Source organism: Aquarana catesbeiana, linkage group LG08, assembly GCF_042186555.1.
Source record: "Aquarana catesbeiana isolate 2022-GZ linkage group LG08, ASM4218655v1, whole genome shotgun sequence".
In the NCBI taxonomy this organism is placed as follows: Eukaryota; Metazoa; Chordata; class Amphibia; order Anura; family Ranidae; genus Aquarana; species Aquarana catesbeiana.
Genome location: NC_133331.1, coordinates 120,869,473 through 120,889,003, shown reverse-complemented (window position 1 = coordinate 120,889,003; position 19,531 = coordinate 120,869,473).

Sequence of the window (19,531 nt, the reverse complement as noted above, 5' to 3'; positions counted from 1 at the left end):
AACCCTCCAGCCTACGGTGGATCAGATATTATTATTATTATTATTATTATTATACAGGATTTATATAGCGCCGACAGTTTACGCAGCGCTTTACAACAACATTAGGGCAGACAGTTCAAGTACAATACAATTCAATACAGGAGGAATCAGAGGGCCCTGCTCGTTAGAGCTTACAATCTAGGAGGGAGGGTCAAGTTATACAAAAGGGTAATAGCTGTGGGGGATGAGCTAATGGAGAAAATAGTGCAGTTGTTAGATGGAGGCAGGATAGGCTTCTCTGAAGAGGAAAGTTTTCAGGGATCGCCTAAAAGTGGATAAATTTGGAGACAGTCTGACAGATTGGGGTAGGGAATTCCAGAGGATGGGCGAGGCTCGGGAGAAGTCCTGGAGGCGGATATGGGAGGAGGTGATGAGGGAGCTAGAGAGCAGGAGATCTTGGGAGGAACGGAGATGGCGTTTAGGTTGGTATTTTGAGACTAGGTTAGTGATGTAGCTGGGGGCACAGTTGTGGATGGCTATGTAACTTATTGTTAGTATTTTGAATTTAATTCATTGGGCGAGTGGTAGCCAATGGAGGGATTGGCAGAGAGGGGTAGCAGACACTGATCGGTTTGTAAGGTGGATGAGTCTGGCAGCAGCATTCATGATGGACTGAAGGGGGGATAGTCTATTTAAAGGTAAGCCAATGAGGAGTGAGTTGCAGTAGTCAAGGCGAGAGATAACCAGGGAGTGAATCAGGAGCTTTGTAGTTTCACTGGTTAGAAAGGGACGTAGTTTAGAGATGTTGCGGAGGTTCAGGCGGCAAGCTTTGGAAAGTGATTGGATGTGGGGCTGAAAGGAGAGTTCAGAATCTAGGATAACACCTAGCACCCTGACATGTGGGGACGGGTGGATGGTTTTGCCATTGCTCTTCACAGAGAAGTCAGGGGAAGAGGCACGTGGGGGAGGAAATATTATAAGCTCGGTTTTGGACAAGTTGAGTTTGAGGAAGTGGTGTGACATCCATACAGATATGTCGGTTAGTAAGTTAGTGATGCGTGAGGAGACTGATGGAGTGAGTTGAGGGGTGGAGAGATAGATTTGTGTGTCATCAGCATAGAAATTATATTGAAAGCCGTAAGAGGCTATCAGCTGACCCAGGGAAGAGGTGTAGATTGAAAATAAAAGAAGTCCAAGAACAGAACCTTGGGGGACCCCGACAGAGAAGGGAAGAGGAGTGGAGGAAGTAGAATTGTAAGTGACACTGAAGGTGCATTGGGATAGGTAGGATGAGAGCCACTGAAGAGCACAGTCACGGAGACCGAGGGAGTAAAGTTTTTCGAGGAGGAGGGGGTGGTCAACCGTGTCAAAGGCAGCTGAAAGATCCAGAAGTAGGAGTACAGAATAGTGTCTGTTGGTTTTTGCAGTTAGTAGGTCATTTGTGAGTTTTAAAAGAGCAGTTTCTGTGGAGTGTTGAGGGCGAAATCCAGATTGAAGGGGATCAAGAAGGTTGTTTTTAATGAGGTGATCACTCGGTTGTAAACCAGGCGTTCAAGGAGTTTAGAGGAAAAGGGGAGCAAGGAGATAGGGCGTAGGTTGTTAAGATTGGTAGGGTCCAAGGATGGTTTTTTGAGTATGGGAGTGGCCAGTGCATGTTTTAGAGCATCGGGGAAGACGCCAGAAGTGAGGGAGAGATTGAAGATGTGGGTTAGAGAGTGTAGGATGGGGTCAGAGGGTGACCGTAGCATTTGAGAGGGAATAGGGTCCAGGGGACAGGTGGTTAGGTGGGCGATAGAAAGGAGTTTAGCAACTTCGTCTGGAGTAGCAGATTTGAATAGGGGGAGTGTCAGTTGTATCTGTTGACATGGGGTCTTAGCTGGGGGAGATACCTGTAGAGTGGAGATTTCATCACGGATTGTATCAATCTTGTTTTTGAAGTGATTAGCGATTTCCTGGACAGTGAGTAAGTCAGTGGGGGGAGGCGGTGGAGGACAAAGTAGAGAGTTGAAGGTAGAGAAGACTTTACGGGGATTGGATGAGAAGGTGTTAATAAGAGTTGTAAAATAGGTTTGCTTGTCAGTGTGGAGGAAAGAATAGTATTTTTGGAGGGCAGATTTGTATTGGTTGAAGTCTGAGAGAGTCTTGTGCCACAGACGCTCAAGAGCGCGACTACGTTTCTTGAGAATTTTAGTGTCATCTGTTTGCCAGGGTTGTAGGGGTCGAGGCCTGATTCTGCGTGTAGTGAGGGAAGCGAGCTTGTCCAGGGTGGAGGACAGAGATTTATTGTAGATGGATATGGCTTGGTTGGGGCAGGACAGGGGAGAGATTTTGCCATAGGAGGTGGTCGGTAGCAGAATAGAGGAGAGAGGAGTTGAAGTTGCGAAAGTTTCTACGGGTGATGGTTAGGTGATTGAAGGGAAAGGTGGTGGAAGACAGGGGGAGAGAGAAACTAATAAGGTGGTGGTCGGAGAGAGGAAAAGGATTGTTTGAGAAGTTGCATGGAGTGCATAGGTAAGAGAATACAAGGTCAAGGGTGTTGCCATCAGAGTGAGTAGAAGCCTGTACCCATTGCTTCAGGTCAAATGAAGAGGTTAGACTAAGAAGTTTAGAAGTAGCAGGAGTGTTTGTATTAGCAGGGATGTTGAAATCACCGAGAAGGATTGTGGGAATTTCCGAAGAGAGAAAGTAGGGTAGCCAGGCAGAAAACTCATCAAGGAAAGTCGATAATGGTCCAGGGGGCCGGTAGATCACAGCAATTCTTAGGGAAGTGGGAGAGAATAGACGTATACAGTGGGCTTCGAATGATGAGAGTGAAAAAGAGGGAGGAGGGTGAATAACCTGGAAGGTGCTCTGGGGGGATAGGAGGAATCCCACTCCACCTCCCTTGCGTCCATTAGGCCTGGGGTAGTGAGTCCAGTGAAGGCCACCCTGGGAGAGGGAAGCAGGAGAAGGGGTATCATATTCGTGGAGCCAGGTTTCTGTGAGAGCAAGTAGATTAAAGGAATTAGTGACAAAGAGGTCATGAACAGCAGTGAGTTTGTTGCAGACAGAGCGGGCGTTCCAGAGGGCACAGGAGAGAGTGAGGCTTGTGTTGGCAAGAAGAGGAATGGAGACTAGATTGTGTAGATTGCAACTACTGCCAGAGGGTGTAGGGTCATGGGTGTGTTGGGCACAGTTAAATAAAGGGGGCCCAGGGTTTGGGGAAATATCTCCAGCGATTAGGAGAAGCAGAAGAGTGAGGGAGGTAATATGAGAATATGATTTGTATGAGGGGACATACTTCAGTATCCTGGGGGGTATGTTAGCAAGTGGGCTTAGAGTTAGAAAGAGGTGATGAGTGCAGTAATAGGAGGAGGGGAGAAGTGAGGGTGATATGTACAGATTGTGGGGTATGTTCCATTCACCCTCCCAGCAGGGAAAAAACCGCAGAAACGCCAATAGAAACAGTTATGACTTTCCTTCTTCCTCCAAAAGCGCCAAAAGTCAAAGATTAAAATAAACCTGATTTACTGAACACTCACAATCCAACCATTGCGACATTTACCTGGATTATACCTAAGACAGTCTATTGACCTTCCGCTCATCTCCTTTCACCACAATTACCAATTTTTGGTCTCTATTTTATCCCTTGGAGAAGAGAAGGAAGGAAAAGGAAAAAATGTATTTATTTTTTTTTTCAATACTTTTGCCTCAAATCCTCACTAATATGTTGACCAAAGCCGAAAGCACTAAAATTACTGCAGGATTCCTTCTCTGAACATCCACTAGAGGGCAATCCTACACAACAGTTAACATCCTACTCTAACTTCTAAAGATCCCTCCCTGGGAATACACAAAGCTCAATACCTACTGGAAATATTCCCTGCTACCTGCACTTTTTAAAAAAAACGCAGGTTCTACAAAGATGAAGAGGGAATCAAGGGATAAGAGACACATATTGTATATACCCATTCTGTGAGAACTTATACATGCAGATCTGGAAGCAGATTCTAGCATTGAATCCCTCCCACATTCACTTCTACTGAAGAATACATCCGATATGGGAATTTACCTGGATGACAACCAGACTCTCAATATTAATCCACACTTAATAACTTTTTTCACAGGAGCTAGAAATACATACTTAAAACCTCGAAACTATTACCAACTGAAAAGGCCTCTTCATTCTGGTTTACCTCTGTATCTAGAAACAAGGGTGAAATACACTCAACATTTACCATAAGACTATGAACCATAGCTAGAAGTTTAAGTATTCGGCCCACCTGTGACATCTCTAGCCATGCAGTGGATACACAGATATACGGCTGCATGTATGCCAATTTACAACACCCTACCCTTTCACTGTAGGAACTTCAAATACCACCAGATTGAAAGGATTTCGGATACTATGAGACCTCGCATGCCTGGACTTACCTTTTCTTAAGCGTTCGAGAGGAAGCTTCCAAGTGAACCTGCTTCCAGATCCCTCATTTTCCATCAGGTTGCAGAATCAGATATAACTCCATATTGCTTAATTGAACTTGAACCATAGAATACTAATATAGAAGTTCTAATCTTTATACAGTACTTTGAGTTTCTGATCCTGAGAAATACTTAAACATAAGAATAGATTAGATCTTCTAACTCACTTCAAGTTATTATATTATACTAGACTAGAACAGAGAATACCCTGCTAAACTCAGGGTTAAGGTATCACGATGTTAACTGTTAATTGGTTTGAAAGGTTTTGATTTCTCTTTTTATTCTTTTCTTTTTCAAATGTTTTACATGTTAACCGCCTTATCCATCCTATGCAGAACATCACTAAATTTATGTAACAGATGGGATGAACGGTATGTTTTTTCCATATTTACAGGTATCTATCCTCTTCTTTAACATTTAAGCAGGTTGTCGCCCTTAGTGGCTGATCGGACTGCGGTTGGCGATATTTCTACATGATAATAAGCGGCCAAAAACTCACCTCTCACACTATCTTTTTGACATACCCGGGTCTCGCAGTATCCTACGAGACAGACCCAGTTACCAAACTCATAAACATAACAAACAACGTATAATGACACTAACGCGCCTCCCACTTTCCCCCCAGAGTACATAGTAGTACCTAATAAATCTAGGTCACTAACTAGCTCCTCACCTTTTAGGTGAGATTAGAGCACACACTCAACCACCCCTTTTTCAATCCACCCCAACTTAGCCTACCTCCCTTGTCCCCCCTCTTCTTCTCCCCTGGAGTACGCCAAAAGAGACCAGAACATCTCACATAATAAATATTAGACAAAAACCACTTGACTCAATATCTATACCTGAATTCTCCAACAACTTACATTATGGCATATAAATTCCTGGGAAAAGCACCAACTCTAATTTCCCACAATGTCAACGGCCTGAACATACCTGAAAAAAGAACAAAAATGCTCAAAGAATTGAAAAAAACTATGCCGTCAATAGTGTTTTTACAAGAAACACATTTTAAAAGCAAACATATACCCAAATTTACAGACAACATATTCACAGAAATGTACCACGCCACTAACCCTTTAGCCAAAACAAAAGGAGTATCAATCCTCATTAACAAAAACTCCCCTTTCAAAATACAACAAAAACTTGTAGATCCAGAAGGACGCTATCTTTTCCTTAAAGGAGAATGGGCAGGATCATCCGTTACATTAGCTAACGTATATTTCCCTAACTCAACCCACATCCCATTTTGTCGTAAAATCATAGACGAATTAAAATGGTTTGCTGAGGGATGCATAATCTTGGGTGGAGACTTCAATGTTCCCCTCTCCCCCCAAAAAGACACATCAACAGGCCACACCATCCTAACATACAGAATCCTCAGACGCCTTAAATTACTCTTAAATTCCTTATCACTAGTAGACACTTGGAGACTCACCCACACGAATGAAAGAGACTACACCTTTTTCTCAATCCCACACAAACGATACTCCCGTATTGACTTAATTTTCATTTCACAGAGAGATCTAAACAAACTAGAAGCAGCAGAGATAGGCATAGTCGCTCTCTCAGACCATGCCCCCACGGCTATATCTATGCGACTTGACTCACCCCAACAAACGACCTTTAATTGGAGACTCAATGCATCACTTCTAACTGACCAAAAAGTGAAAGACAAAATACAGGACACTTTGACCGATTACTTTAGGAATAACCTAGATACAGATACCAACTTTTTGACTAATTGGGAAGCTCACAAAAGCGTTATAAGAGGTCATCTAATGAAATGGGGGTCTAGATTAAAAAGAGAGAAAGAAAAGGAAATTTCCAAACTGACCTCACAAATAGCAAAATTAGAAACTCTTCACAAACAATCCCTCTTAATCTCAACAGAGGAGGAATTGATCCGTTGTAGGAACTCCCTAAAATCATTACTAGACCTGAAGACCAAAAAAGCACTTTTCTTCAAAAAAAAGCATATTTTTTGAATATGGGGACAAAAGTGGGAAACTATTAGCCAAAGCTCTCAAAGATTTGACACAAGCGGGAAAAGTACATGCCATATGAGACAAAGACGGAATACTTAGACATAAACCTACTGATATTGCGGACCTATTTCATAAATTTTACTCAAAATTATACAACCTCCCTGAAACACATAAACCCCCACAACAAACCATGATGAAACAAGAAATGATACATTAATTTTTGAAAGACAGCAAAATACCGTTGCTTCCCCAAGTTGACATAAACAAACTAGAGGAACCTATCTCCACAAATGAATTATTAGAAGCTATTAAAGATCTTAAGACAGGGAAAAGCCCAGGCCCAGATGGCTTTACCTCACAATATTACAAAACATACACTCAAGCTTTAACTAAACCCCTTATCGCAACTTTCAATTACCTGGCAATACACAATCACGACTACGATTCGTTCCTCATGGCCCATATCGCAGTAATCCCCAAACCTGACAAAGACCATACAGACTGTGCCAACTACAGACCTATATCTTTACTAAATATAGATTTAAAAATCTTAGCCAAGATATTGGCAAATAGACTGAAACCCCTCCTCTCAAAGATCATAGGCCCAGAACAAGTAGGTTTCATGCCAGGCAGAGAGGCACGCGACAATACAACCAAAGCACTTAATTTAATTCACCATGCTCACAACTCTAAGATAAAAGGACTCCTCTCTACAGACGCCGAGAAGGCTTTCGATAGAGTCTCATGGGACTATATGATGTCTACTTGCTCCCATATTGGACTAAACGAAAGTATGCTATCTTGGATCTCAGCACTCTATCGAAATCCCCAAGCTAAAATCAAAGTCAACAATATTCTCTCAGACCCAATTAAAATACGAAACGGGACTCGTCAAGGCTGCCCTCTTTCACCCCTTCTTTTTATCATTTCTTTAGAACCCCTAATAAGAACAATCAAATTATCTGCGGATATCAAAGGTTTCAGGGTAGGAGACAAAGAATATAAAATTGCCGCCTATGCGGATGATCTTTTATTTTTCTTGACACAACCACATATCTCTATTCCAAACCTTGAGAAACACTTCAAAATCTTCAGCTTTACTTCCAACTTCAAAATTAACAAATCCAAGTCTGAAGCACTGAACATTAATTTACCAACAGACCAACTCAAATTAATGAAAGACAATCATAATTATAAATGGGAACAAAATACCTTGAAATATCTAGGGATAAATCTAACCAGCAATATAGACTCGCTATATTCTTATAATTACAAACCCCTTCTCACCACATTGAATAGAGACCTTCAAAAATAGTCAACCAAACCTCTCTCTTGGTTCGGGAGAGCTTCAATTCTAAAAATGACAATTTTACAGAGATTACTTTATCTTTTCAATACACTCCCCATCAAAATCCCCGAAACCTTCTTTACCAACCTTCTCAGAACACAAAGACGCTTTCTATGGGCTGATAGAAAACCCAGAATAAAATCTCAACTTACTATCACTACCCAAGCATAGAGGGGGAATAGGACTCCCAAATTTTAAAAAATACCATCAAGCATCCCACATCACGAGAATCATTGATTGGCACTGCCATAGCTCAAATAAAGACTGGATCCAACTAGAACAAGCTCTAAGCCCCTTCAACCTAACCTTTTATCCATGGTCCATACATTCTAAAATGGATAAGACTATAAAACATCCCCTAATCGAAAACACACTTGAAGTTTGGCATAAGGTAGCTCGTACTCATAACTTAGCCTCAATCCCTGATCCACTGACTCCTGTTACTAATAACCCTGACTTTATTCCAGGTCTACACCTGAGGAACATGCCGACCCGCACAGCCTCCCAATGCCTGGTAAACCCTAAGATCAAACCCCTAGACATACGCAAAACAGAGTGGGAAGGATCACCTCCTGGCTTATGGCTTTATATGCAACTCAAAAGCTTCCTGTTAAATAGCAAACACAGATCATTTTACAGCTTACCATTACTCCCTCTAAAAGAACTATGCTTTAAAAGATCACCAGTAACTAATACCACTTCTCTAGCTTACTGCTTGTTAAATCAAAAACAGCACACAGATGACTTAAAACATAAAGAAAAGTGGGAAAAAGATCTAAAAACCAAGATTTCCTCTAAACAATGGGAGAATGCCTGTATAATGACTCATAAATGCTCTTTAAGCACAAAATATCAGGAGATCTCTTACAAAATACTTACCCAGTGGTATACCACACAACATAGAGCCAGGAGGTGGTCCCCTACAACCTCAGACACCTGTTGGCGTTGCAGGGCAGATGTTGGTAACTTTCTACACATATGGTGGGAATGCCCACCACTACATGTTTTCTGGGAAACAGTAATAAAATGGACTAAACTCATAAGATTCTAAAATTGAATTTAATGCTGACACTTGCCTTATAAAGGTAAATGAACTCTCCATAAGCAGATACAAAAAGTCCCTTTCTAGGCATCTACTACTAGCTGCTAAAACACTTATACCCCTCCATTGGAAGACCACACACATTCCAAATATTAAAGATTGGTTAGAAAGAATAAATTATATATACACAAGATGGAGGAGATCGCCGCTATGAAGAAAGAAAATAGCACGAATTTCAATCATACCTGGCAACCATGGTTATTATTTGTCCACTCTTCTGTTTTTAATTCCCTCACTAACTAATACCTCTTAAGAAACAGACTGCTGCTCCATTATAAGATTGCTCTTTGCCACATTATGATCTAACACTACTTAAGCCTTCCTTTAATGTTGGTTAATGATTATATCATCTTATGTACTTAACTAACAATTTTCAAATGCCGCCTTTCACTATAGTGAGATTATTATTATTAACTATTGTACTCCTTTTCCCTGCCCCTTTCTCCCTCCCCTCCTTCTTCCCTACCCCCCCCCCTCCCCCTCTATACCTCAATCATTTCCATCCCTGAAAAAAAAAGTTTATAAATATATTCATAAACTTCAAAAGTCACTTACTCAGCTACATGACGAAATTTCACACATAAGCAACAGATACTAAATGCAACTCCTTCAATTATAGATAATTGTTTTGCTTTCTAAATTGTATTGTATGCAGTTAATTGTAACATCACAAGCTTTAATAAACCTTTGATTGTGAAAAAGAAACAAAACATCAGTAATTTTGCAAACATTGCAAGAACATTACACTTAAGACATTATTGCCCAGCATCAGTATAACGTTAATAATTGAAATATTATTTAATAAATAATATCTAAAGGCCCACTTATCAGATTGCTCATCTCCTCTGATGGCACATTGTTAAATTTAAGGGGGGGGGGTGAAATTATGAATCAAGTTTAAGGACACACAGGACTAAAGGCTACAAGACTGTGCACTTTGAAAAGTGCAGTTGTTGCACTCTGCAAGTGCAGTTGCTCCAGAGCTTAGTAAATGAGGTAAGGTAAAGGCTTCATGTTGCAAGGAGTACCCAATAACATGCAAGGGCAATTAATCCAAAAACTTTGTGGCTTGCACATGATTGGATGATGGAAATCAGCAGAGCTTCTGCTCATTTACTAAAGCCCGGGAGCAAATGCACTTGCAGAGTGCAAATGCATTTTGCAAAGTGCAACATATATTTGCTTTTTGTAAATCAACACCACAGAACATTATACCAAATTATTAGGGGGGGAGGGGATTGTAAATCAAGTTAATGACACACACACACTATTTGGATGAATTGTAGGGGGGAGGGGATTGTAAATCGAGTTAATGACACACACACTATTTGGATGGATTTTAGAGGGGAAGGGATTGTAAATAGAGTTAATGACACACACTATTTGGATGGATTTTAGGGGAAAATAACTACAATGCAGTTGACAAAATACATTCAAAGTGAGTAGACTAGGTGGATATGGGCCCAGCATTGCATGCTGGGGAGGTTAATGAAGGCAAATATGCATGCAGGACAAAAAAGAGCATTAAAAGATTACAGCATGCATGAGGACAAAAAGGGGACATTCACACTATATTGCAATGATGGTAAGTAGTGTTTGAGTAAAGAAATACATTACATTATCAAACATTAAATAAAATAACATGTGATGCTAATAAAGGATAACAATTCTTACCTTAATATAGTCCTTCTGCAGGACCTGAATGATGGCAGAACAGGTCTCCGGGATAATGATCCCCAGAGCCTGGGGGGAGATGCCTGTCGAGAACTTAAGGCCCTTCAGGCTTCTCCCCGTCGCCAAGTAACGCAATGTGGCGACTAACCTCTGCTCCGGAGTGATGGCTTGCCTCATACAGGTATCCTGCCTGCTGATATAAGGGGTGAGCAAAGCCAACAAACAGTCAAAAAACGGGGTCCGTCATCTGGAGAAAGTTCCTGAAATCCTCAGGATTATTCTCACGGATCTCACGGAGCAATGGCACGTGACAGAACTGGTCAGGCTGGAGCAACCAATTCTTCATCCATGAACTCCTCCTCGCCCTCTTCATGGACTTGTCTTGGGCTGAAGAATGAACTACAGCACCAAGCACATACAATGCACGAGCTCTACGACGAGTATGTACACGTAACATGGCTTCAAGACGGTCCGCTGGTCAGAACGCACTTAACAGAACGCACTGAAGAAAAGCAAGGCCTGTGAAGAGCGACCTGAAAATTAGCAACGAGCGGACAATAAAACACTGATTGCTCAATGCAAACTGACCACACACACTGAAAAGCAGATACAAACCTCACAAGCACAGACTGAACAACAGTTAAAATGAACTGAAAAATACTAGTCTCACAAGCACGAATCATCTCTCACCAAACTTCTAACACCACGAGATAAACACGAGATTAGCAGAAGGAGCCCAAAGGGTGTCGTACGGGCTATTGAACTTCCGTTTTATAGTCTTGTCGGACTTGGTGTACGTCACCGCGTACTAGGCTGTTGGACTTTTGTGTGATCGTATGTAGGCAAGTCCGTTCATTAGAAAGTCCACCGCAAGTCCACCAAAAGTCTGTCGGGCGGGCTGTCGGACTTTTGTAGCTGAAAAGTCCGACCGAGTGTACGCGGCATAAAGGTTTTTTTACATGGATGTAAAAAATTCAGCCTTTAGAACCACTTTAAGTGCCAGGACTCTTGTGCAAAGATACCACCTAAGCAGAGACAGTAAATGACTGTGCCTGACCTCCTGACTGTGCCATTCCCCCATAAGCCGATCTAAACCTATACTGAAATACGGCGGAGAGTGTTTGTCAATTATTCACTTAAAACTGAACCTTAGTAAAAATATATTTTGGACACACAGCCAGTCATATAAATTACATCTAATAAATGCATCCCATGTTCTGTGGGCTGCTGGTTACTATAAAAATCCTTCCTCCAGTGACGCTTGATACTCTTCATAATGGTGAACTTCTGACAATGCATAATCATATAATGTCTGTTCATTTTTTCTGCCATAGCACTGTGCTAAATCTTCAAGTTATACGAATTCTACTGTAAAGCGCTGCTCACTTTGTACTGTAATGTATTAACATAAATCTCTCTGAATCAAGTAAAAAATATATAAAGGATCTTTAGCCACCGTTTTTATGTATATTTTCTTGTTCCTTTCAAGTAGACACATAGTAGAACCATCAGCATTCACAATCAGTATCACCAAGAGTGTACATCTGTCAGTCTTTGTGCATCCTTAGTTGGATAGACATTTTGAGAAATTACTATAAATACTCTAAATACAGTACATGTTGCAATGATCTGTGCAACTTTAGAAAACATTATTTTAGTATTTGCTTTTCTTAATGGTCCATTAACTTGGTAGAATGTAAAATTGTCAGGAAATAAAAAGCTTTTTTTTGCTGCATGCCTTTGAAAAGTCATTATTGAAATTTAAACACCTTCTCTAAATAACTATAGGTCAATTCCCTTGATGTGTAGTGAATAACCACAGAAATAGCAAGATTATGTTTCTTTTTTTCTTATTCTCTAAAACAGTTTCTAATTTAATAATGTATATTATGCAACTTATAAACTAAAACAAATCGAAAAATGCAATTCCTTATTCTAGCTGGTAATCAAACAAGTGTGAAAGTCTTTCTGTTTTAATATTTTAACATTTGTTGGTACCTATGTAGAAAATGTTAACAGACGATTAAGGGGTACAAGTACATATGCCAGGGACTCCATAGTCAAATCAATTTAGGCCTCTCTGGAGTCTAGAAGATACTGGAGAGTTTAACCACCTCAATACAGTGCATTTTCGCCCCCTTCCTGCCCAAGCCATTTTTCAGCTTTCAGCGCTGTCACATTTTGAATGACAATTGCGCGGTCATACAACACTGTACCCAAATAAAATTGTTATCATTTTTTCCCCACAAATAGAGCTTTCTTTTAGTGGTATTTGATCACCTCTGCGGTTTTTATTTTTTGCGCTATAAACAAAAAAAAAGTGACAAGTTTACAAAAAAACACAATAATTTTTACCTTTTGCGATAATATCCAATTTTTTTTTATTTAAAACAAATTTTTTCTCAGTTTAGGCCGATATGTATTCTTATACATATTTTTGGTAAAAAAAAAAAAAAAAAAAATCGCAATAAGCGTATATAGATTGGTTTGCGCAAAAGTTATAGAGTCTACAAAATAGGGGATAGATTTATAACATTTTAATTTTTTTATATTTTTTTTACTAGTAATGGCGGCGATCTGCGATTTTTATTGACTGCGATATTGCGGCGGACATATCGGACACTTGACACATATTTGGGACCATTCACATTTATCCAGCGATCCGTGCTATAAAAATGCATTGATTACTGTATAAATGTGACAGGCAGGGAAGGGGTTAACACTAGGTGGTGATCGAGGGGTTAACTGTGTTGGTAGGGAGTGATTCTAACTGTAGGGGGTGGGGACTCACTAGGGGAGGAGACCGATCGGTGTTCTTCTGTACTGGGAACATACTATCGGTCTCCTCTCTTCTGACAGGACCGTGGATGTGTGTGTTTACACACACAGATCCACGACCCTGCTGTGTTACCGGTAATCGCGGGTGCCCGGCGGACATCGCGGCCGCGCGCACCGGGTGCCCAGTGACACGGCGCGCGCGATCGCCGTCGGCGGCATGCACGCGCCCCCTAGTGGGCTGGGAAAGCGAGGCCATCATATGACACCCACCCGCCACGAGAGCTGCACCGCCTGTCCGTCAATTGACGGCCGGCGGTCAGCAAGCAGTTAAATAAAGATGAAGATAATCCCCTACCATAATCCCCCACTGCCGATGGGATGTGTAAGCTGACATATATGGGTCCTGAGGACTAAAACAATTTTGAAATGCATCACTGAGGCGGCCCCCTTCTCCATCGCTCCTCCTTTGATCAACTTAAACCTCAAAGCTAGCTTTTCCATGAAACTGTAATCTACCAGTCTGGAGAGGCGTTACATAAACTCCTCTTTAAGGTGTCCTGAAGATATTTCATCCCTTGCTCCCTCTGTAGGGACGGAATGAGTTCTGAGACTTTCCCTTTGTAATGGTGGTCAAGGACCGATTTTGATCATTATCCTTGATGCCACAAAATTTCGGATCCTTTTGCAGGCTTTGATTATGGGAGCCCATGCACCGCAAGTATGTAGAGGCATGAGAAGCAGAGTCTTCATGGTCTCTGAGGATTACAGTATTTGGAACTGCCTCCTCCCAGCCACGTACTACACTCAAGAGTTCTGGGGATGGAAAACCATCTCTTGAGGTTTGATGTATGCATTCCTATGCTTCAATGCCTCCAAAACTGCCATAATCCTCCTCTTCCTCCTCCTCCCCCTTCTCCATCCTCTCCTCTTGTGTGTTCTATGGCGTCACAAGAATGGTGTCTGCATAAAGCGAGCATTGAAAAGAAAGGAAGTCCTCCTCTTCCTCATGCTATTCTGCCTCAAGTGCCCTGTCTATAATGACACACAGAGTTTGCTCCAGCAGGAACACAACAAGGATTGTGTAACTGACAAATGCATTGTCTCAGCTCCCCATCCTTGTCGCCTCCTCAAATGGTGACAGTACAGTGCATGCATCCTTTATTGGCAGCCATTGGTGTGGGGGAAAAAAGCTGAGCTTCCCTGAGCTTGTCATTGTGCCATACTCACACAGGTACTTGTTGATCACCCTCTGCTGCACATGCAGCTGCTGCAGCATTGCCAAAGTTGAGTTCCACCTGGTAGGAATGTCCCAAATCAGGCATTTTATGGCCAGGTGGAATTCCTGCTGAATTTTTGCCAACTGAACACTGGCTGTGTATCACCATCTGAACAGACTTTTCTGGACTGCTTCAGAAGACCTTGAAACCCTGGGTACCTGTTCGAGAAACGCTGCACCACCAAATTGAGGGTGCATGGCACACTTGTCCCTGTTGAAGGGTGGACAGGAGGTTAGTACCAAATTGTACAGATATAGAAAAATAGGATTTTTTAGGTGCTACACAAAAAAGGAGATGATATAAGTAAAAATATCTTCATTTTATTTAGTCAAACAGGAATAGTTTTCAAATTTGAAACATTTTCAAATTTGAATAGTTTTCCATTTTCCAAAGAAAAAAAAATAGAAACTAAAGGAATAGAATAGAAAAAAAATATAACAAAAAATAAAAGAATATAATATAATAGAGTAAAAATAGACCAAAATAGAATAGAAATAAAACAGAATAGAATGGAATAGAAAAAAAAAAAGAATAGAATAGAATAAAAAAAGAATAGAATAAAATAGAATAACCATCTTCTGATATTTGAATAGAAAAGAATAGAAAAGGATATAATTAAAAAAAATAGAATAAAATAGAAATTATATTTGAATTTTGAGAAACTGTTATATTATCAATTCAAATTTGAATAGAATAGAAAAGAATAGAATAGAAAATAACAGAATAGTAGAGAAAAAAAACAACAGAATAGAATGGAAAAATATAACCATCTTCTAATTCTTATCTATTCTTTTCTATTCTATTCAAATAGATTTTATTTGAATTTTGGGAAATGATTATATTATTTCTATTTTATTCATTTTTTTTTCTATTTGTTTATTCTATTCTATTCATTTCTATTCAAATCAAATTTATTCTAAATTTCAGAAGATGGTTATTTCATATATTCATTCTATTCTAGTTTGTTGATTTTTCCTATACTATTCAATTCAAATTTATTCTATTTGAAATTTGAATTTCAGAAGATGGTTATATTCTATTTTATTCAGTTTTTTATACCATTCTATTCTTTTCTATGCTATTCTATTCTTTTATTTTCTATTTCATTCTATTTTACTCTACTATATTCTATTCTTTTATTTTCTGTTGTATTCTTTTCTATGCTATTGTTTTTTTTATTTTATTCTCTTTGGAAATTGGAAAACTATTCGAATTTAAAAACTATTTGAATCTATTTGAATTAGAATTTCATCCAAATTTTTTTTTTTTTTGTTATTTGGTATTTGTTTAAAATGGTGTTCCAGCCATTCTTTTATTTAAAAGTTAGCAACTACAAACACTGTAGCTGCTGACTTTTAATAGGGGGACTTACGTGTCTAGTGAGCCCGCGCTGTCTGCCCCCGAGGCTGATCCGTCCATTGAATCGGGTGTCGGCGCCGCCATTGCAACTAAGGGAAACTGGCAGTGGAGCCTTGCGGCTTCACTGCCCATTACCTACTGCTCATTCGCGAGTCACGCGGCACTTTGTGAATGGCCCCGTCGTCTTCTGGGACACATACAGGTCCCAGAAGACAACGGGGGAGCTCACCGAAGAGGAGGAAGTGACGGAACAGCTCCGCGGACTATGAAGAGGCAGATTAGTTAGACTGCCTCGCAACAGAGGTTTCTGCTAAGTAAAAATGTTTTTCTGTCTATGTTTTTTAATTTATTTCAAAGAAAAATGTAATGTATAATTGTTTTTTAGGGTGGACCTCCTCTTTAAATGAGATACATCTGAATTTCTAAAAAATGAAAATTTGTCCGAATTTCAATTCAGAATGAAACAGACTGCACATTAGCTGATTAGCTGGGAAACCAAACAGAAGAGTGCACATTCTAGTAAAAGGCTTAATTTGAGAATGTCATGTTTGTAAGCTTAAATAAAACTATTTCTAATAATTATTACCCTGTGGGATATCTCCACTAAATATGTACATAAGGGCTTGTCTATACCAAGTGAAAATGACAAATCAGAAGCTACATTTTTGATCTGCATTGTGTTCCTTTGGATGCAACAGGTCTTATTGAGGCGTGTTTGGGTTTCAAGCAAAGCAGCTCAAATTCAGCATATTCTTGTCAAATTATGAATTTTGCATTTGAATGGCAAGGGCTGAATTTGAAATGAATGTCCATCTACATGAAGCCAAATCCATCTTTCACAGTTGCAATTTCAAAAGACACTTCAAAAGACACTTCAAAAGAACTAAGTTACTTTCAAATAAGACTTTTTTAAAAGCACATTATTTTGGAAATAAAGTTGTCTTTTAAACCAAATTTTGAAGATGGTTGTGTGTGGGAGGCAATGGGGTTGATTTACTAAAGGCAAATAAACTGTTCTTTTCTTAGAAAGTTGCATTTTTCAAGGGAACTTGTCCCAGAGCTTAGTGAATAAGCTGTAGCTCTGCAGACTTATTCTGACAAATCCAATCATGTACAAACAAAAATGCTATTTTATTTTCTTTGCATGTGATCGGATATTCTTTTCAAAGAAAAACTTCACTGCATTTACTAAGTTCTGGGGTGAATTCCCTTACAAAGTGTAACTTCCCTTGCAAAGTAAACAACGTATTTGTCTTTAGTAAATAGAAGTCAATGCTGACTTAATTTAATCCTTTCTGCATTTACAGACTTTGAACATAAAAAAAATTCAAACTGCTATTTTTTGCTTTGCTCGTTGGGATGGATCCTTGTTTGTACAGATCAGTTTTGATGCATAATGGCTAGTGATGAGCCAAATGTTCATGGGTTAAGTTCAGTGTGTGCTGCAAACTTTATTAAATGGATTCCAGATTCAATCCCAGTTGAAATCAATGTAAGCCATATCTTAGCCTGGAAAATGGCCACAATTTCTTTCTAATAGGCAAGGGATTATCAAACAAAGGGCAAGGGTGGCTGGACACTGCCTTTGGGGACACTGTCAACAAGCCAGCTGGTGATGCTGGCTGACATTATTGTCCATATATGGTAATGCCCACTAGCCATTTGCCAGCTCTTCTGAATGCCTTTTCTCCTGGAAAGGTATTCTCCCCGTGTTGAGGGCATATTGTTCTGGTATGGTTCAGGAGAAAGTGGCTGCATCCTCACTCCCCCTACTTCTTAGCCAGGCAGGCTGAATGATCAGATATAGGTCTGGTATGGATTTTGGGGACCACCATTTTTTTTTTGTTGCATGAGGTTTCCTCTTTTAATACCTAATGGACACTACAAGTCTTTTATAGAATTGGAGGGACCCCACACCAGTTTTTTACTTTTGTTTTAAGTCTCCTTTGACATTCATATATTCATACCAGATTGTCATCAAGCATAAGGGTCTGGTATGTATTTTTACAAAGGAAGATAAGGCTCTGGTATAGCTGAAAGGAATCACTGATCGTTTGTATACAAACAAAAAGAAAGCAAGGACCTGTTATTTATCAATGACTTAAAGTGGATGTAAACCCAATGTCATCCTTTCTAAACTACTGCCATAGGGGTTATCTATAAGGATATACATGCCTCCTGCATGTATCTTTACCTGTCAAATGTCTCCCCTCTGTCTGTTATGAAAGCCAAAAAATTCAGATTCTGTGGGTGGATATGTTGTCTGGAGCTCGGTGGGTGGAGTCGCGATGTCAGTAGACTCCCCGCCCACCTCTACACTCCTCTTGTTAATATGCATTTTGTCCTGTGTATTTCTTACACTGAACTTCTGCTATGATCTCTAACATCCAGTGAAAAGACAGGAAAGTAACCACATGACTTCAGCATGCCAAATCATGCTGAGGTGTGGAACAGCCAATCCTTGCAGAGCTGCTGAAGAAAGAAGTGGGGGTGGAAATGTAAAAATAATGCATGTCTTAGGCTGGGTTCACACTGGTGCGACACGACAGCCGTCCTACTTTGGATCAGACTTTGCCCTGCGACATGAAGCCGGCATGTGTCCGACTTTCAATGAACGGGGATCCGACTTGGATCCCCGCCAATGCCCGGCACTGTGTTTGGTATGAATCTTTAAATAAAAAACCGGCATGGGTTCCCCCTCCAAGAGCATACCAGGCACTTGTATGGACCTTGAGGGGAACCCCCCTACGCCGAAAAAACGGTGTGGAGGATCCTCCCTATCCATACCAGACCCTTATCCGAGCACGCAGCCCGGCCGGACAGGAATTGGGGTGGGGACGAGCGAGCGCCCCCCCCTCCTGAACCGTACCAGGCCGCATGCCCTCAACATGGGGGGGTTGGTGCCTTGGGGGAGGGGGCGCGCTGCGGCCCCCCACCCCAAAGCACCTTGTCCCCATGTTGATGAGGACAAGGGCCTCTTCCCGACAATCCTGGCCGTTGGTTGCCGGGGTCTGCGGGCGGAGGGCTTATCGGAATCCGGGAGCCCCCTTTAATAAGGGGGCCCCCAGATCCCCAGATCCCGGCCCCCCACCCTATGTGAATGAGTATGGGGTACATGGTACCCCTACCCATTCACCTAGGGAAAAAGTGTCAATTTAAAAAAAAATACTACACAGATTTTTAAAGTATTTTATTAGACAGCTCCGGGGGTCTTCTTCTGACTTCGGGGGTCTCTCCGGTTCTTCTCCACGCTCTCCGGATCTTCTGCCGGGCTCCTCCGCTCTCTTCTGCTCTTTTGCCGCTCTTTTGCTAAAGCGGAAGAGCCCGGTCTTCTGCCCTCTTCTCTTCTTCTGATGTTGACACGACGCTCTCTCCGGCTAGAATGCTCTCTGTGCGCTCTGCTCTGACTTATATAGGCGGTGACCCCGCCCCCTTATGCCGTCACAGTCCCTGGGCATGCTGGGTCTGACGTTTTAGGGGGCGTGGTCATCGGGTGCATTCCAGCTGGAGAGAGCGTCGTGTCAACATCAGGAGAAGAGGGCAGAAGGCAGAAGATCTGGCTCCTCCG